Source organism: Acanthochromis polyacanthus, chromosome 9, assembly GCF_021347895.1.
Source record: "Acanthochromis polyacanthus isolate Apoly-LR-REF ecotype Palm Island chromosome 9, KAUST_Apoly_ChrSc, whole genome shotgun sequence".
NCBI lineage: Eukaryota > Metazoa > Chordata > Actinopteri > Pomacentridae > Acanthochromis > Acanthochromis polyacanthus.
Genome location: NC_067121.1, coordinates 30,936,410 through 30,953,431, shown reverse-complemented (window position 1 = coordinate 30,953,431; position 17,022 = coordinate 30,936,410). Strand labels below are relative to the sequence as shown.

The 17,022-nt window shown below is 39.9% G+C and overlaps 1 long non-coding RNA gene across 1 annotated transcript; it reads right to left on the bottom strand.

The window, feature by feature from the left end:
• Positions 1–915: 915 nt before the first annotated feature.
• Positions 916–16,535, bottom strand: LOC110964576 (uncharacterized). Its single transcript, XR_002596603.2, has 3 exons — positions 4,323–16,535; positions 4,102–4,252; positions 916–4,000 (listed from the first exon to the last, which is right to left on the bottom strand). It is a non-coding gene; the product is annotated as an uncharacterized LOC110964576 (long non-coding RNA).
• Positions 16,536–17,022: the final 487 nt, after the last annotated feature.

Sequence of the window (17,022 nt, the reverse complement as noted above, 5' to 3'; positions counted from 1 at the left end):
CAGATCTTGGAAGTTTGCCTGGTCAACGCCTGGAGCTCGTGGTTGTGTTCCTCGAGCCATCTTTAGGTAGCTTTTTGCAGATTGTCCTGCTGGAGGAGTCCACCATGGAGTATCATTGCCATGGGAGTGTGGTTGTTTTGTGTCAACGTAACATTCACACGAACTGCACGATTCAGTGTTTCCGAGCAGAACATTGCACTGCAACGAGATGGTCAGTGTACTTGTCACAGTACTGTGTGTGGTCATGCTTTTCTTTACATGTTACAATCACCAAATTAGCAGAGAATAGCATGTAAGGTCATTGTTGGAAAATGTCTTGACGAAGGCCAAGATGGGCCAAATAATTTTGGCCCATCTCGGCCTTCGTTTACTAGACTGAGATATTGACAAAGATCAGTTGATATAATTTCTGAAAGCTTCATGGACTGCCGTAATAAGAAAACTCCCTTAGGAAGCATCTTCATAGTGCTTGAAATAAGACCAAGTGGCAAAAAAAATACTTTCCAAAATCTGACACTTCAGGCTGCCTCCATAAGGGATTCAGTCTTCACTGGTATCCATGTTAAAATGTCCAACTTTACAGCAGGAATAAATGTGCCTGGTACAAAAATTGTTTTGGTCTCTGTCGCGTATTTCCCTGTTCATAGCAACTATACAGGGGATGAACTGTCATATAACTCACCCATTTCTATTATATTAGGGCTTAAAATTATGCATAATATCAGGGCCGGAGTGGGACTCATTTTCAGCCCTGGACTTTCATCCTCAGACCGGCCCACTTTAGATCACGACCTATTACTATTAAAATCATGTAATTCTAGCCTTGCATGTTAAGTCTACAATAGCACAGTGTTCTGCAAAGTCTTGTAATTCAGTGTGTTTTTCTAAAATATTTCCAATTCAGTGCAAGTAAGGGTTGCTTCACAATAAGGATTTATTCCAACATGAGTGCACATCTCCAACATTATACTTTACAATATCAGAATCTATATTCTGTTCAAATAAGTGTTCAAGGATATCTAAACCTTAAAAATGAAATTAAAGAAGAAATAAAAATATTAAATAAAAAAATAAAATAAAAGGTGTTGCACTTTCTGATAACACTATCATCTCTTTTTCCTCTGCAAGGAAACAGTTCCATCACAACTTACATTTTACAAATATGAGAACATCAGTTAAAGGGCTAATCTCCAACAAGACTCTTTACAACATCACAATGTCCTTTTTTGCAATATCAAGTAAATTAGTGTTCACAGATATCTAATCCTCATGAATAAAGAATAATTATTGCCCCGTTGTCTGCAAGTTTGTTATTCACAGTATAACATAACTTGCTAATGAAATTTTAAAAATGCTTTGATTTTCATTTTATATTTACAATAACAAGAAAATAAAATCAGTAAGAGGCAGAAACGAAAAAAGGTCAGTTTTTTTTCATTTTCTGAGACCGGAAGTGGTCATCAGCAGGTGTGGAGCCAAACAGAGTACGGTGCATAGACTGTATATACATTTTTTTCCCGTTAGTTTTCATGGTCATAATGAGAGATCAGGTGGCCGATCTTAAAATAAACCAATATTGATTTTTTTGTTGTTGTTATAGAGCGTTAAAGTTTTGTTAAGCCAGGGGGCAGGGTTACTTGATAAACAGTCCGGTCTGGAATATTTGACAGGTCCTATGGAGGAGGCATAGACTGTATATAAAGATATACAGTCTGTGGGAGGAGGCAGCCCAGACTGTGCTCTCCTCGTTTTGATTAACTCTGATATAGTAACTGTTGGTTTATTTGTCGGTGGAGCAGCAGAACATTTTCCACAAACAGTTTTCCTGCCTGTTGGCTTGTTTTAACCAGTTTCCTACCTTCGGCTGATTCTACCAGCAGACACTGAAAGGACTCTGATAGTTCGGTAAGTGTTTATTTTCGTATCGGTGCCGCTATTAATGCACTTTATATGCAACTGTAGTGTCAGATATAATGTGTGCCATGCACTCCAAATGTTGGAGTTTTTTTCAATGTTTATTGACCAAAGAAGAGAGTTAGCATCCAGTAAATATTAGCTTTAATGTTAGCAATGCTAACCGAGCTAGCTGCTCAGTCGTAGCCTGATTAAAGCTAACGTAGCATTAAGCTAACGATGTTTGTGTAGAGTTTCATGTAAACAGTTGAAGTGTGTTGTGTTGTGTTTGTGTAATGTGGTGCATTTAGTTAATAAAACTGTCAGTGGAGAGTCTTCACTGACCGGTTTTGGCGCGAGCTATCGCGCGATTTCAGAACGAGATTTGCTTTCTCGCGTCCTGAGATTTGGATACAGACCACGACAAATAGCGATCGCCAAGTAATGTGGAGGTTTTCATTCACTTCTCATCTCTAGTATGTTGTGGGACACTCGTTGAGACTATTCGAGCCGGTCAGTGTGGGAAATATAGCACGTTAGGGCGGACTTTGACGCGGAGGGCAAGTTGCCCCATACTTTTCACTAGCTGAGCTGCTAAGCTGCCTGCCTGGCTAAATACTGGAGCTATGTCAAAAATTCAGTTCTCTATCACTCACATGTATGAAATGACATATGAAAACAGACCCCAGGTTGAAACAAAACGAAGTTCCCCTTTAACAAAGAAAGTTGAAAACCACCTTCTGATACCTGAAATCTCTGAGTTTTCACACATAGAACGCCTGAACATGTCAAACCGGTTTCATAGTAGATTCTTCACTGTAAAAACGTCACAGTATTCCACCTACAAGGTTCTCACACATCGACCTTAAAGGACCATTCCACCAAAAATCCCTGGACATGCACCTAAAATGTTGGTTTAACCGAGTATTCCATCCAAAATCCTCAAAGAGACCTGAGGGGCTGGTTAAAAGGGATATTCCACCTAAAACCTCAAATCCTTCAATGTAGACTAAAAAAGTTAGCATGGAGGAATATCCCACCTGAAATGTAGACCTGAGAAGTTGGTTTGGAAGAATATAGGATATAAGAATATCCTAAACATCCTTAAATGTAGACTAAAAGACGGTTTGGAAGAAAATTCCACCTAAAATCCTCCAATGTAGACCTAAAAGTTGAGTTTAATGGTATATTCCACCTAAAATTCACTACTGTAGACCTTGGAGGTTGGTCTGATGGTATATTCCACCAAACATCCTTGAACATAAACTTAACAATTTTGATCAAAGGAATATTCCACCTAAAATCCTTCAATGTAGACCAAAAAATCTTCGTGTAAAGGAGTATTCCACCTTAAATGTAGACCTAAAGGATGGTTTGGAGTAATATTCTACTCTAAAATCTTCCAATGTAGAAGGTCTGAGAGGTTGATCAGATGGTATATTCTACCCAACATCCTAAAACATTTACCTAAAAGGTTGGTTTCATGGTTTATTCCCAGAAGAACCCTTGAACATTGGGCTTAATGGTATATTCCACCCAAAATACTTGTACATACACCAAGAAGTCAGTGTAAAGGAAATGTAGACCTAAAAGGATTGATTAAAGGAACATTTAAACTATTATTTTCTTTATTTACTAACCTGCTATCAGTCAGAACTCTGGCAAATTTATTTTCATCAGTTTTTTTAGTGGAAGTCACAAATAAAGGAGCTCTTGGTTTTTACCGGCATTACTGAGTCAAAAGCTGCTGTTTCAGCACAGACACGTTCACATGCATCCACAAACCTCTCAGCACTCAAACACCCACAGACAGGCGGCCGGCTGGGCTGAGGCTCAGCGGCGTCCTCAGACCCACAAGTCAGGGAGTCAGTGAACTTGTTGGTCTCCGTGTGGTCCAGTAGAAGTCCACGTAGTCGGTGTTGGCTTCGAACTACAGCGACTAGCCGGCATCAGGTGGACCGGCTCGTCCTCGTAGGACTCCTCCTGTAGCCTTGAGGGGACCACAGGAACATTCAGCAGCTATTGGAGTTCTTCCTGTCAGGCTCCTGGTAGAACAGCTCTGAAGTATCTTGTATTTGTCTTATCTGGAACAATCTAACAGCCTGAACTGTAAACAGCAGTGTAAAACAGCAAACACACAGGCATAAATTAGGACTCAAACTAGATTTATTTTAGAAAACATATCAACTCAGAGGCATTTGTTCATACATGTGGCTGAATAGGAGGCCGTTCAGTCAGGTTAGAGGTCTTCACTCTGTAGGTTGTTTGTTTGGTGAGACTCTTGGACCTCCATCAGCTGACGTGGATGTTTGATGGTCTTCCTCTCTAGTGGCAGATGATTCATCCATGAATTCAGCAGCTGCAGATTGAAATGAAGCTCATGCTGCTGTTACTGAATTCCTGTTCCAGATCAGATGTTCAAAGCTCACCTTGAATGCATGCTGTCTGCTGCCTGACAGTTTTCTCATTGACGTCTTCAATAAAGTCTTTTTCCTCGTATCAGGATGTGGTGAGACACTTCCTCAGTCGCTGCAGACGTCCCTCGTTGTGCATCTCCAGAGAAGAAACAGAAAAACTGGTCACTGCTTCAGCATCACAAACGCTCTCCAGCACTGAGAGTGTTTTAGGAATCCATTCATTGTGTTGTGAGCTTTGAAGGAGCAAAAACTTTACAGTTGCCAAAGATATGAGCTCCAACTCTGGATGTTTTAAGAAATTAAGTTTATCAAATGAAAACTTGATTTTTGCTGATAACTCTCATTATATTACTGAAGAAATCTGACATAAAAACCTGTAAACTCTCAGGCAGCTTTTGTTAAAGTTTGTCTACAATTCTCTCATCATGTTCTGGAACCAGGGCTCTGCTGCTGAAGTTCCTTCAATCAGATACTTGCGTGTTTCTATTTAAGGCCTCAGGTTTGAACGTACAGCAGAGGATTAGAAAGGAGTGATTTTATTATTCAAATCAGTCTAGTAAATGTTTGGAGTAAAAATGATTAAAATGTTGATTTCGATAGATTTGTGTCAAATAATATTGTAGTCTCACTTAAATATATACAAATTAGTTCAGTGTATTTACATTTTATAGAATATTTGATTTCTTAATCTCAATACTGTAGAGTCTGACCATAAATATTATAAAATGATGGGAATTTAAATAATAAATAATATTGTAGTGAAGAGTCATAAACTTTAATCAGCTAAACTTACATAATAAATATCACTGCACAATCTCAACCTGAACATTCATATTATTGAGGTAAAATTACATAAATCATGACATTCTAGGGTCATCACTGGAATATTTCTGACATGAATCTTTTTGTATTGTGATACACAACAATAACCCGACTTTCAGATCATATTTATTGTCTGTGATTGTGAGACTAAATTCCTCCATATTCTGGCTGTAGGAATAAATAAAAATAAAATCTGCTAATTTCCACATTATGCACATTTATTTATTCTTAATATCTCAGACTGAATGGTAGCTGGCAGTAAAAACAAACTCATCTGCTGGACTGCATTTCACAAAATGAAACATGGACAGAATTTAACACTCACGTATCCATGGCAACGCTAAAGTTTCTGCTTCTTACCAAAGTTCACAACACAAGTAACTATTTTAATGTTAGGATGAGTCAGACACGATGGTGGCAGCTGAAGTCACCACACTGACCTTTAGGAAACCTGTCGTAGCGTCATGGTAACCTGGGGCGACGCCACAGAGAGTTTGTCCATCTTTATACTGTAAACAGTCAATGTCTACGACAAACACAATGGACTGGAACTGAGAGTCTTGTTTCCCTTGATCGCCTGTCAACTTTTGTCTGTCTGTAATGAAGCTTAAAATTACCTCTCAATCTGCGGACATGCATGAAGCTCAGCTCTTTGCATGGTTGAACAGTTTGACGACTTACCTGAACCACTGCAGAACTGATGGATAAAAACCCTTGATGATCGACTCAGCAGAACCAGAACCGCCGAGTGTGAGCGCATCACTCCCTGTTTAGCTTCTCTACACCAGCTCTCATTATGTTTTAGGACAGATTTTAAGATTTTACCGTTTGAAATTCTTCATGGCCTCTCTCCTAGTTAGATTCTTGACCTTTTAGTATAGTGTACACCACTTTGAGATCCTCAGGCAGAAGTCTTTAATCTTAAAACTAAAGGGGACAGAACGTTCACTGTCGAGGCCTCGAAGCTGTGAGAAAATCTGCCCGAGGAAATCAGGTCGGCTGACTCAGTGACCTCTTTGAAGTCTCTTCTTAAAACACACTTTTATCAGAGGGCCTTTTCCTGATGTTATTTGAGTTTGTATTTCTTCAGAGCCGTCTCTTATTCCTTTTAACAGTGTTTTAGCTCTTTGACCGCTGTGTTGGTTGTTACATTATGTTATCTTTCATGTTTTTTAAATCGTAAGGATTTAATAACTTGTCTGTTTTACTTTGCTGCCGTGAAACCTGAATTTTGAAATGTGATCAGTATTATCTTATATAAGTAGTAGTAGTAGCATTTATACCTTCAGACTTGTATAGATTTGTTTGCATTGATGAAATACGTCAACCTTGCAAGCTTCTCTTATTGATGGTTTATAGCTGATGTCTTTATAATTGGTAAAAGTTTTATTAACTGTGACTAAAGCTGGGTTTTATTTTAATCTTAGTTTTGTCTTTGCATTGGATGTGCATGATTGATTACGGCACACTCCTGGGCTGACAGCTTTCATTGTATTGTAGGTAATTTAATAATATTTTAACACCCCTTGAATCATCTTTCATATTGTGACTCTTTAAATACCAAGAACGGGATGTACATCAGTCGAGACTCTTCAACCCTGAACACAAAGCAGTGAAAACAAGATTAATTAACTTGTTTTTCATCCTTTCTGAAAACCGGCGGTTAAAGCTTTCGCTTGAAGTCGGCGTCTTATAGCTGCAGGTCTAAGATGAGTCGACCTTCCATCTGCTTGAAACACACACCTTTTTTCCTGAATGATTTCCATTTAAGGACGCTGATGAAAACAGCAAGGAACAGAGTTTAATCGAATTCTGGGACTTTATTTTTCTGTGCAGGTTACCAGCATCCACCGCGCGATCAAAACAAGATATGGAAGTTTAGTGAAGTGAAGGGCACGCTTGATTTAATTAGGAGGGAGATTTTTCCCGGTGCTGACTCATAATCGTCTTGTTTTTCCTCTGCTCTGCCTTCCCATTATTTTCGAACATACAGTAATGAAAGTCTGTGCTGATTGCGACCACACTGGTGGATCCTCTGCTCATTTTAACATATTAACATAGTTCGAAACAACTAGATGAGCTCTTGATGAAAGCGATTTGATTAGAAAATGGCGGATGGTTATGAAATGACGACTGGAAAACCGCCGTTAATTCAACTTTGAAGTGCTTCATATGACAGCCACTGATTGCACCTCTCGTAAAAAAGAGCCTTTAACACAGACACCAGCGGATTTTATGTTATTATCCACATTACAGGGCAAAATATATAAAAATAATTTTGGTTATAACAAAAATCTTACTTGTTGAACTGGAGTGCTGATTTTCAGAAACCGTTTCTGATTTAATTTGCTCTAATAATCCGGCAGACTGATTACATGTGGGTATTACAGCAGCTCCGTGGTGCACCGAATAAAGAGACAAACCCTCAACCACAGCAGCCGCTCACAGCCTCCTGCTGGAAATCACAACACTGAGTCCAATAGTGACTCTGACCTCTGACTTCCCAGTGCAGCGGGGGCAAAGTGAATTTACAAACGGAGATTATTTCACACGGAGACCCATGGGGGAGTCTGAATGTCAGCTGAATCAGCCTGAGACATAAATCAACCGAGAAGTGACCAAACTGCTCAGCTTGCTGCCTCCAATTAAAAAATGAAATTCCTGGCGAGATTTTTATTGTAGTCATTTAAATCTATAATTTAGTGCTCAGACGGAGGATTCAGGTGAAATAATTGCTATCGCAGAGATAAATGATTGTCTTGATTATCTGAATGCTTGAAAATTTTTCAAAAACAGGGTGTTTATTGGTGGAAAATATTCAGCAACAGATGCACAATCTCATAACACCACCAGACAAACAAATCAGTCTGTTTGGCCATATATTCGAGTACGAATTTATTTAAATTGTTTTTCCAGTATGGCAAGTTGTAATTATTTTTTCATGTCAGCTATTATTAGCCACGTCAGAGTCTGATCATTCATGTGAGTTAAATATTCATTAAGTTCGAACTAACTCAAAAACGGTGTTTCCGTCTCCTAGGAAACGATATTATTCTTTTTGGAAAAACTCAAAAGCCACCTCAAGTGAGAGATAAAACTTTTACGGAAACGTTTTTTTTAAAAATTTGTAGTTTCCATTAACCTTTTCTAATGCGATACTTCAAAATCCACATATTATGGGAACACAGCTCCCTCTGTACTTCACATGTCACTCACTCTCCAATTCTGATTCCTACTGAAAATGCAAATCTTTAAAAAAAAAAAAAAAAGTTTCTGTTGAAGGGATTCCAATGATTTGCTATGAACACACCCCTTCAAAAGGAACAAAATGTAAAAAAATGTTGGTAAACTTGCTTTGGTGTCACCATCAGGCCGACATATTAGATAGATAGATAGATAGATAGATAGATGGATGGATGGATGGATGGATAGATACTTTATTAATCCTGAGGAAAATTCAAGATTCAGCTGTACATTGTGTTCAGTGCTAATAAACAAATGTTTGTAATCCTGCACACTAAACTAAGTCCTGATTAGAACGTCATAAACCTATTAAATGATCCATTATCAGCACACATCTTTCCCATACATGTGGTCCACCTACAGTTGGCCCAGTAGGTAAGTTATCATCTATTCTGATCACTGATAAACAGAAAGAAATAGAACTGCGTGTGTTAAAGTGACAGCTGTCAGTCAGTCAGACAGACACGGATCACTATTATGTTGATGTTCCTCAATATGCCTCATTCAGACATACAGTGACAGAGAGGGCCATGATGAGCACCACATTTGTTATGGACTTGAAACTGAACACTACAGCAAATGACAATATAATACATAATAATCCACTAAGTGAAAGACCAAATATAAACCGATAGCAACTTATCAAAGTGTATAGCCTAGTTTACGCATGATTTCCCTGAAATTCTGTCTATATGTCATGAATATCCAACTAATACTTCATGAAAAGTAAAAGAAAAATATCCAGAGAGCTGTGATGGAGCTCAGGACACAACCTGAGGAAAACCTCTATGTAACAAATGAATTAACTGTTGCTGATAAACTGTGACTTTTTGTGTGACACATCAGTAATTTGAAGTGAAGAAAAGCACACAGTGGAACCTGCCGTTAAATCCTGATGGATCCAGTTTCCATGTACAAGATAATATAGAATTCTTAGAGTTTATTCAGGTTACCGGCACAAATGTGCACATATGGATCCAGCTGCTGCTTGATGCTGCTGGTATTTAACAAACTTAGAGAAAGGACTTCTACAAACAACGGGAAACGTCAAACTAAACTTCTACTCCTGGTAAAGTTTTGTCAAAAGAAAAAGGATTACCATCTTTATTGCTATCGCAGTAAAGTCGCACTATTATGGACATTTCAGTTTTTAGCCTCACACATGTGAACTTGTAGGGCAAAGTGTTTTATGATTTTGGCACTCAACCTGTGTCTTTTGCTCTCTGGGATGTTTTTGGACCAATATAGGTGCAGAAATGTGGAGAAAAGCCTCTCCTAAATCACTTCACACAGCTCAAGGTCACTTATGTGTGCCTGTTCAGTAATGTGAATGGATGCAGCTCAGACTTGTGGTGTTCTGACATTAACCCTCGTGTCGTCCTGCAGGTCAAAACTGACCCGTTCTAAAGTTTGAAAATGTGGGAAAAAATATATTTTCACAGTGAAACTTCAGATGTCCACATTTTCAACATTTTTGGGAGATCTTTGAACCTTTTTTGGTGGAAAAAAAAGAAATGTTAAAAATGTTCAAAAACATTCACCAAAAAAAACAACAAAATCCAGTGAAATTCGCTGGATTTTGGTTGATTGTTTTTGTGAATGTTCTTAAAGAAAATATTAGAAGTTTCACTGATATATATGTAATCACTTTAGATATTTTTAGATTTTTTTTTTGTTGGAAGATTTTTACTCATTTTTTGAAAAATATTTATAAGAATTTCCTTACCAAATTTAGGGTTTTTTTTTTAAAATAAAACTTTTAAGGAATTATTGGAATTTGCTTCCTGAAGGTTTTGCAAATTTTCAGAAATTTGGGGAATTTTTTTGCTAAATTTTTGGATTTTTTTCAGACAAGGAAACAATATTTTTTGGTGCCCGTAAATGAGGACAACAGAAGGGTTAATATACAAATGATACGAAGTCCGACATAGTAAGAGCGGCATTGCAACTTTTGGTCATTAAAGCATGAAGCCGACTTGTTCAGTTGCCGTCAGAATCATGGAATGGAGTCTGTGTCTGACCAGAGCTACACATTTGCTGCTCCTGTGCAGTAGTTCTCAAACTTTACAGCCTCCAACCCCTTAAATGACAGTTCCACAGACTCACGATCCCTGGAGGTGGTTGGAACTTATAAATATTGCATGCAGCTGCAAGTAATGTAGCACGAAGCATCAGAGTAACGTCAGTGTGTAAACTGTAATAGTGAGTAAACATACGGTGTGTAAGAGATCAGATGATGTTTCTATGTTGCTGCTTTTTACTCCTTTCTTTCGATTTAACCTTAAACTCACCTATGAAGGCGGGAGGGCACTACATAGCAAATCCATTCTTGGTTTAAAATTGGAGACGGCCACTTGGAGATCATCCTCAGGGTTTAGTGGCAATCTCTATTTATCGATCGATTTATTGATTTCAAGACATCATCTCAAAATCCCCTCTCGGTGTCTTTGGAACCACTGCTATAGTGAGTATTTACAGCAAGTCATGTTGGACTGACTCAAAAAAAAAGGACCACGTTCACAGTGTTCGTAATAAAGGATTATTGTGACTCACTTGTGTTTTAAGAGTTTCTGAGCAACAGCAGAGATCTGGCGGAATTCATTCTATCAGGCTACAGCTTCACAGACAATACTCGCTCTTTGTTTTTTGTTTTTTGTCTTTTCTCGGGATTTAAAGACAACTACAAAAAATTTAAAATCTCACCAGACGTAGCCTTTAAGCCTCTCAACTTTCTAAAACATGAATCAGTTCATGATCAAAGCATCATTTCATTCTCTTTTGGGCGAAAGCCAACACATCTGCAGTCTTATCTGAGATTGAATTTATGTTTCAACATTACTTTTCTATGAATCACAACAAGAGACAAAAAAAAAAACACAAAAAGCCCTCAGGGCCACAAACATGAAAACAGCAAGGTCAGTGTTTACTCTGGCATTGGTAATATAAAGCTCATCTCAGCACTATTGTCTACAATTACGACAGACCAGTGGGCTCGCTGCTCTTCCTTAATAGCTTCCTCCGTATCTGACACTCTTCATTTCACGTAATGAGAGTCTTCAAGATGTGAATAAAGGTATGCATATGATTTGGAACAAGGGCTGAAAATGAGATATGCCTCGGGGCTCACTTCAAACAAGAAGAAATTTGCAGCTTGAGAGAAACTCTGTGGCTTTAAACCAGACATCTGTTCCTCGTCCCTCACTGGGGCCGAAAGCAAGCAGTCTGAGCTTTGGTGCCAAGGAGCCTCTTGTCTGAAACTTTGCCAACTTATTTGTCACCGCGGCCTTGCTGACCAAAGAACCAGCCAGCCACTCCAGCCTGTAATGGTGCGGTCATCTGTCGGTTCATCTCACGACTTCCAGCTAAAACCTGAACATCAGACAGAAGAACGGAGGAGGAGGGGAGGAGTGAGTGAAACCGAATCCTCATCTGGATTCACTCCTTTGCTGTTAACGCCATGCAGTCACCTAAAGTTTATTGCTTGTCCATTTGTAAGCAGCCCAGAGAGACGCTTCGCTCTCCCAGGAAGCCACAGAGAGCGCTTTAACTGCATGACCTTCCCGTGTTTTTATGGAGCCGGGGAGCAATTCTACATGTTTTAGCTTCTTTGCTGCACCCGCAGAGATTCAAGAAAGTGATATGAGGCTGAAAATCAGCATTAAGTGACTGACCGGGGAGACGGTTCACTATGCTGAAGCTCGTATCAGCCTGAAACATCTCGACCACGTTCGACAGGACAGCTGGCCTCTCGTACATGGAAGCCTGTCCAGCCAGAGTTTATCATAAAACTGCCTTTAAAGTGCATTATGCTATTACCTTCTAATCTGAGGGGCCTGTAATAGAGATATCTGAGTGCACAATGAAGCCGAGGCTGCAAGAGACAGAGTCTGACTGGCTCAACAATAGGCTGGGAAACAGGGTGGAAGCCTGTTGACTCACGGATAAAGAGACTGTCATACAGTCACAGCTCCAGTTTATCATTTAATTAACATCTCATACACCAAGACAAACACACCATCAATAATGCAGCGGCAACATGCTACAATATTAATGTCTGATGAAATAAGGCAATTAGATGGCGAGAAACTATTTTAAGTCCAGCATGTGGAGCGGAATCATTCAGCAAAAAAACAAAACAAAGGGATCCCGCTAAAATAGAGCCATGAGAAGAAGAGAGCAGCTGATCCCGGGCGACCGAGGGCCAGCGTTTTGTTTGTCAGGATGAACAAATGGTGACAAACGATGGCAAATTGGAGCGAAGGCCCCCCGCTGAGCTATGGTCTCCTCACCGGGGTCCCAGCAGAGCAGAGGTGCTAGCTCGGGAGAATAAAGACGCGCACACATGTATGAAGTTATCGAAACGTAATAAAGTTCAAGGCACGCCGCGCATACGCAAACAGCCCACCGCACAACAATAAGATGCCAGAGAAAGGAGCCATTGGAGGTTTGGAGACGACACACACAAAAGCCTCCCTGACTATCTAATCCAATGTTTCACATGAAAGAGTTGAGCCTCTGCTGAGGACTAAAACAGCATTTGGTCTAATCCTATAAATCTATATGATTGAGACAGATGGAAAGTAAGTTCTCTGTGTCTCTGGGAAAAAGAGGGAAAAAAAACCCTGCACCTCTCACCCCACATCCCTGATTTCCAGTCTCATCTGCAGGGTGAAGGGAAGCTCTGAGCGGTGAGCGGCGTAGTAGAAGTGGTAACCACAACACGGGCATAAATAGATTCCAGAGGCCGGCTCCAGCCATGTACAGAAAAGTGTATTTCATTTAATTGGCTGGATAAGACAAAGATTCTTAATTTCCCCTGAGATCTGGGTTGCCAACTTTTGTTTTTACACCGCAGAGAAGAAGCAGAACAGAGCGGTGCCAGGAATTTACAATGTTCTCCTTTCCACGGGCGATGCTGTGTTTTTTTCCTCCCTCAGAGAGCTCCACAGATATTGGATTAATTATGCAGATGTTTAAATATCAACCCTGATCAAAGACTCTTACTAGTCTGTGAACCTTAGTTTGTCTGTGCAGGTCTCCGTAGGCCTATCATGGCATATGCTCTGGCACAGAGGACACACACTTACAGCTTTTCCTCTCTCCCTCTTTCAAGCTTCCCTTCCTCCCGCCTCCACACAGACAGGCCATTGTGTGCGGGCACAGATGAGATTTGCATGCATGTTAGAGTGGATTACACATGCAGGCTCTGGGAACCTGGACCCCTGTGGTCTCCCTGCACTGTTTGGGCCCGAAACCGGCGAGTTCTTCTTTTCAATCTACCACTTCAAACAGATCTCACAGCTTAATTGGCTCAGGAACATACAAAATTAAAGGTTAAATTCCGAGATCTAGAAGAAGCTGGGTGAAAAAGTTTCTCTTCGCAGCTGCCTCCCGGAATTTGCCTCAAAAATCGCTCTCATGAAACGCCTCCTCATCGGGTTTTCGCATCCATCAGCGGTCAGATTCCTAACTTGGGGAGATAAGAGTGTGCAAAGGGGTTAATCCTCTAAGTGATATGTATAATCAGAAGCTTAATCCCTGATCTGAAGATGCTGAGGGTAAGAAGGTGGAGATGGCAGATAAGAGTAGCCAAATCTCCTTAAAAATAGCTGAGGACGCAACATCAATCTGCCAGCAGATGTAACAAACATTTGATGAATTGATTTTAATTTCATATTGCTTCCATGTCGATATTCTCCTTGATGGTGTTTGTGTTTGCAAAGCGCTTTCTGGTCAAGCCTCCCCCTTCTATCATCCATCAGGGTATTTATAGTGCATTTGTTGACACTGAAACAGTACTAAAGTGCCTGCAAACAGACAATAAAAAAAAAATCTTATCTCAAAGCATTTGCGTGTCATTACGTTTATTCATATGAGCATTAAAGTAAATTGTCAAACGCTGCCTCTTTTAAGCAGCTAAGCCCCGCGGAGCCTCTCTGCTCTGCAGGATTATAAATGAGATAGGATTTAATATTGATCCTCCGCTGACCTCCTATGAAGTTCTCATCATTTTACACACATACTGTTAATGAGATCAATGGGCTCCCACAGGTCCGCACACAGATAAACCTTGACCTTAACGCTGTCAGACAACAAGCATGACTGGGCCCGCAGGAGGATAAAGCAGGGGAATGAAATATGAGCTCTGGTTATTTACTTGATTCCTCGGTCTACGTGAAGACTTTCCTCGTCTCTTCGTTCGCGCACAAGTTTGCATCTCTACATTTCAGCGCCCAGCTCTGCTGAGTAACACCGCCTTCAAAGGGCCAGACCGTGAAATATTGGATAATTTTTTACCTCGCACTGGAACGAAACTGGTTGATGAGCAAATTTACTGTCAGCTCTGAGGCTCTGTGGTGCCGCCGCCGAGGGAAAGGAAGAAAAAAGAAAAAAACCCTCCACAAAGCAGCATCAGGTTCATAACCAAGCCACATACCTAAATGAGTCTGATAATTATCTGAATATATTTCCATTGCTATTACAATAGGCTCCAATCAATGAGCGTGGCTGCCTTAAACTCGTGTACGTCCCACAGGCATTAATTTCACTCACATATGAGTATGGGGGTGGATGCCTGGTGTGGGTTGAGGCAATTGATTCAATGCATCTGAGGCGATGCCAGCCACACAGAATACAAAAACAAAGCGATGGAAGCTATAAGAAATGCAGTGGGCGGCTGGGGATGGGGGCTACCTGAGCGACTGTAGCCTCTAACATATACATGCCCCCGAGTGCCAGCGTCGCATGTAATGAATCAAATCATTTGCCTTCCCGCCAGCCAGTCCTGTTTTCGAAATCTAAAGCTGCTTATGAGAAGACAGAGACATGAAAAAGTGTGATTTGTATTCCTCGATACGGAGCCACCAGCACACACTGTCCCCTCTCCTCTTCCTCTCTTCTCCCACTCCCCTGTCAGCTCATTAGTCGCCCATCTCGATATTGCTATAAGGTGTGGATTCTCGCCTAATTATGCCTGCACACACACATAATACTGCGAATTAGATAAAGAAAAACTTTCGCATAATTGGTCGGGGGGAAAAAAAAGGAAGAAAAAAAACTTTCCTTCCTCGAATCCTGCCTGTGTGAAGCTGTGAATCTCCCTCCTGCAAACAGCATTGGACACGAGCCACACCCAGGCAATGACATCCAGAAGTCAGATTCTTAAGTCAGCAACAATAACCGCGTGTGAAACTGTAAATCTTTGACCGAGCTGGCGGGAGACCAACGGCTGACGTCTATTTAAAAGATTTCTTGATAAATTGTCTCCTACAAAATTACATCCTGAATAAATATATTCCTGTAAAATTAAACCTCTTAAGAAATGATTTGTAAGGACAAATCTCTCCGCGCAAAATATGGACGGCAGCAGGAAAGAGGGGGGGAGTTAAAAGGAAAAAAAAAGAGACTGAATCGTGGAATGAATATAGCTGGCCTGATTTCATCCCCCCTCCTCTCCTCCTTCGTAACTAATAACTCATCTATCATCTCCGACCTATTAACAACCGTCCTCCGTCCAGCTATCAGGAGGAGAAGAGCCACTCGCTGCCTTTCTGCTGCTGCGAACATAATTGTTACATATTGGCTCCAGTCAAAGGCTGTTTTTTTTCCTCTTAGGGGCCGAATACCTCTGTCTTTGCCAGATGACTCCGTTAATTTGGCTTCAAAGCCGGTCAAGGTCTAAAAAGAGCCATTGGTAAATTTCTCCTTGATGAAAGTGGATTAGATGTATTTGATGAAATCTCCTTTGTAGGATTTTGCTCCAATGGGTCAAAGAGGCGTCACTGTATTTAAAAAGTGATCTTATAATGGAAAAAAAACAATATCCCACCCTATTTAAACATTTTTAGGTGCAGAAATCCATTTTTTGTGACAAAAATTTGGATGTCTTCACTCAAAAAAATCACATGCATTAGAAAGGGACATTAATGCAATTATATGGGTGACATATTGGTTTAATAAGGTATTGGGTCACCAGTGGGCTGCCATAGCACCACTATTTTAACCCGCCTGTTGTCCTCATTTATGGGCACCAAAGAATATAGTTTCCTTGTCTGAAAAAATCCCAAAATTCAGCAAAAAATTCCCCAAATTTCTGAAAATTTGCAAAACCTTCAGGAAGAAAATTCCAATAATTCCTTGAAAGTTTTATTTGAAAAAAAAAATTGTCAAGAAAATTCTTGTAAATATTTTCAAAAAAATGAGTAAAAATCTTCCAAAAAATCCAAAAAATATCGAAAGTGATTACATATATATCAGTAAAATTTCTAATATATTCTTTAAGAACATTCACCAAAAAAATCAACCAAAATCCAGCAAAATTCGCTGGATTTTGGGTGATTTTTTGTGAATTTTAAATTTTCTTTTTTCCACCAAAAAATGTTCATAGATTTCCCAAAAATGTTGAAAATGTGGACATCAGAAGTTTTCGCTGTGAAAATATGTATTTTTTTTCCACATTTTCAAACTTTAAAACGGGTCAATTTTGACCCGCTGGACAACACAACTGTTAAAATATATTCCCTCATTAGGTGTTTTGATGATGGCGAACATGTCAGTGCATCATCTCACATGTGTTTATTCGAGTTGAAATCCATTGACTGTTAAGGCTACAACATATGATCATTTTCATACTTATCAAATCATTCAG